Genomic DNA, 3,862 nt, shown 5'->3' with positions numbered 1-3,862 from the left:
TCTGCTGGACTGTGTTGTCCTCACCAAAGTTGCCTCTCAAAATGTAGGTTGCATGTCAATATCATGTCTGCTTATCTCTACTGCTCTCTTCTGATGTCACATCCTGTGTCCAACTCTGATCGTTTCTACACTCTGGAGCACTGTCTGCCGGTTTTATGTACAATTTCTCCCACCTCACCACTTCCAGTGTGCACACGCTTTAGGTGCATTATTTTCAGCTCTTACATGAACCAAGATGTTTGCATACTATCTTCTATAATAATGTCGTGTCCCCAGGGTTAACGCCCCAAGAGGACGAATGAACTCCAAGGTGTATTTCAAACTTGGTGGGATTATCTTTTCACACAAGCGGGAAGGTTCAAAGTCTTACCTGATCAGGCGGCTGACACTGGGCTAATCCAAACCCACGAAAAAAAACCAAAAAAAAAACAAGACAAGAAATTGAAAATCAACAACTAATGATTTAATGAAAACACGCGTTACGCCTAGGTCCCCCGTCGGGGAAGTGATGTGAGTTGACAAAATGGAACACGCAGAAAACATGCTATGATATGATATTTCGCTCACAAGGGTCACACATACATCGTGGCGGCCATCTTGGATTTTGATGTGGCGACCCAATTTTCAATAGCGTTCGTCCTTATGCCGAGATACACCCAAACACCAGATTAGAAGTTGGTACTTCGCTTATTTTTCAAGATATTCATCTCACAAGGTTCAGACATACATGGCGGCGGCCATCTTGGATTTTGACGTGGCGACCCAATTTTCAATAGCGTTCTTCCTTATGCCGAGATACACCCACACACCAGATTATAAGTTGGTACTTCGCTTATTTTTCAAGATATTCAGCTCACAAGGTTCAGACATACATGGCATCAGACATACATGGCGGCGGCCATCTTGGATTTTGACGTGGGTTGCACCCACACACCAAATTCGAATGCGGTCCTACGCTTACGCACGCACACACGTACGCCCGCACGCATGCCGCACGGACGGACGGAGGGGAAAGCCATAGTCCCCCTTTCGCTCCGCTGAGCGTTGGGGGACAATAATGCGCGCACAATAAATATGTTGATGTAAAAACTAATACTATTATAGTAACTAGGGCATTGCCCGTACTATATCTATATCTAAAATTATATCCCCCCCCCTCTATTTACATGAAATGGTTTGGTCCAAAGCGAACGGCTTGCGAGTACGGTGACAATCCCCCCCCCTCTATTTACATGCAATGGTTTGGTCCAAAGCGAACGGCTTCCGGAGTTTGGTAAAGAAATCGCCATCGCGTGCACAAACGCGCAGGAAAGCGAATGAATCGCAAATTCGGTTTTATTAGTTTTAAAACATAGTTTAACGCCAACATAGTTTGCAAACGTGAAATAAATGAATACGCTCTCAAATGTGCCATCCGAGGCAGAGTGTGTCCTCCACGTTCGGCACACGCGATCGTTCGCTGCTCTCTGATTGGTTGAATCGTTTTTTGGACATAGCTCGGTAAGTAATTGTCCGATTAATATGAAACCTTGAAAAGGCACATCCTCGGGTCCCCAGCAATATACCTGGCAAGTTAAAAGTATATCGGACCCGTGGTTGTCGAGAAACAGCGGTCACAGACAAACAGACGTACAGACGTACAGAGATTACTGGAATTATAGATATACTAGGGCATGCCCGTACTATATCTATATCTAAAATTATATCCCCCCCCTCTATTTACATGAAATGGTTTGGTCCAAAGCGAACGGCTTGCGAGTGGTGACAATCCCCCCCCTCTATTTACATGCAATGGTTTGGTCCAAAGCGAACGGCTTCCGGAGTTTGGTAAAGAAATCGCCATCGCGTGCACAAACGCGCAGGAAAGCGAATGAATCGCAAATTCGTTTTTATTAGTTGTAAAACATAGTTTAACGCCAACATAGTTTGCAAACGTGAAATAAATGAATACGCTCTCAAATGTGCCATCCGAGGCAGAGTGTGCCCGCCACGTTCGGCACACGCGATAGTTCGCTGCTCTCTGATTGGTTGAATCGTTTTTTGGACATAGCTCGGTAAGTAATTGTCCGATTAATATGAAACCTTGAAAAGGCACATCCTCGGGTCCCCAGCAATATACCTGGCAAGTTAAAAGTATATCGGACCCGTGGTTGTCGAGAAACAGCGGTCACAGACAAACGTACAAACGTACAGACAGAGATTACTGGAATTATAGATAGATAGTAATCGGCTAAGATGAGGGACCCTCCAGTGGACTCAATTAGACACAGGGAGAAATAAAAGAAAAGAAAATGATTTGGTATTCGGCCGGCACTCAGCTTTGCAGTTCAACCGAGGGCTTGTAGATGCTAGTCGCCTCCAAACCACCGCGCGGGAAGAGCACAAAATGGCGTGGAGTCGCGCTCCTCGACGTCCCAACGTGAGGTACTTCTCGCGATGCCGACTGCCCCGAACCTCTCTTGTTCAGTCTCTTTCCACAAGCACACACGAGCCAAAGATGCGCCACCGGCCGTGACAAAGCCAGAAGAAAGAGAAAATGCGACCGCCTCCAATGAACACCAGGACGAGAAGAAGGAATGCGATGCGACCGCCTTCAACAACCGCCAGCACAAAAGAGACAAGAGAGCAAAAGGCACGCAGCCGTCCTCGTTGAAAGCCAGCACACAAGAGACCAAGATGGCGAGACGGCGTCTTTTTCACTCCAGCTCTCGAATGGTCAGCCGCCAACGCTACACTCCACACAATCACCTTGCGCTACTCAATCATCACTCCATAGCTTCCCAACCAGTGACGACGCTCTGGCATGGCCTCCTCTTTACGAGTCATCGTGGGGCGGTGTGTGGTTGTCGTTCGGGATCGGGAATGTTTGGACTTTGGATGACGTCGGGGTTTCCTTGCCGATCGGCAAATGCTGTTTCTGTCGGCCCTGACGGCGTTGTCAGCGCATGGATCCCATTATAGCATCATCATTGTTTTACTGCGCCCTCGATTTCCTGGCTGGCCGAATGTAATAAAACCGAAGCGAAGACCACAGGAGGCAAATTACACACTGGGGAATTAATCTTTAAGCCCTAGAATTAAAGAGCACAAAGCCACGCCCCTTATGGCGACATGTAAACCCTCTTACGCAAAGCAAGTTTAAAGGACTTCCCATGTCCTTTTTCTCAAGCCTGCGCAGGGCAACGTATTCTACGAACTCTCTAAATTTTTATATAATTTTTTCACACTCTCAATCCACCAAAAAGTTAACCATTGCTGGATAATATGATCAAATCATAGATAATAGCAGAGGCAAATTTCATGATGACAGCCAAATCATTCTCTTACGCCATAATGACATGATGGTGCCTGAAATGTTCACTTGAGGTTGGTGGTTCCCCCTTCCTATTAATGGCATAAAACTCACGATCGTTATCGTGTGTGAGTGACGACGTGCCATCATTTGAATTAGCATGTTAAACCCAAACCCAATCTATTTCGCAATTTCCCGACCCGTGTCAAAGTCCAACCCGACCCTGTGCATAGAGACGGCACGAGGCAAAATTAATTGGTAAAGATGCGAAATTGAACCAGCAATGAAATTATTTCACAAAGACATCAACTCGGTAAAGTATTATGGGCCATGTGCATGAAGCTAATGAGCGAGTCGCCACTCATTGGTTTTACAAATATTTTGTGTGTCATAAGCATATCTGGCTTGCTAAGCATCATTCCTTGAATTGTAGTGTATCGGGCCCTATGTGCCAGTGATTTGGGGAAGTGCGTGGCATCCTTCGCCCATTGCGTCACGCAAACTCAGCATTTATGGCTGCAGATTTCCCTTCAGTAAAGATATACAAGCACAGTGTGTCCAAAAGTTCCT

This window comes from Myxine glutinosa, chromosome 9 (genome assembly GCF_964187855.1).
Source record: "Myxine glutinosa chromosome 9, kmMyxGlut1.1, whole genome shotgun sequence".
In the NCBI taxonomy this organism is placed as follows: domain Eukaryota; kingdom Metazoa; phylum Chordata; class Myxini; order Myxiniformes; family Myxinidae; genus Myxine; species Myxine glutinosa.
This window is presented reverse-complemented; position numbering follows the sequence as displayed.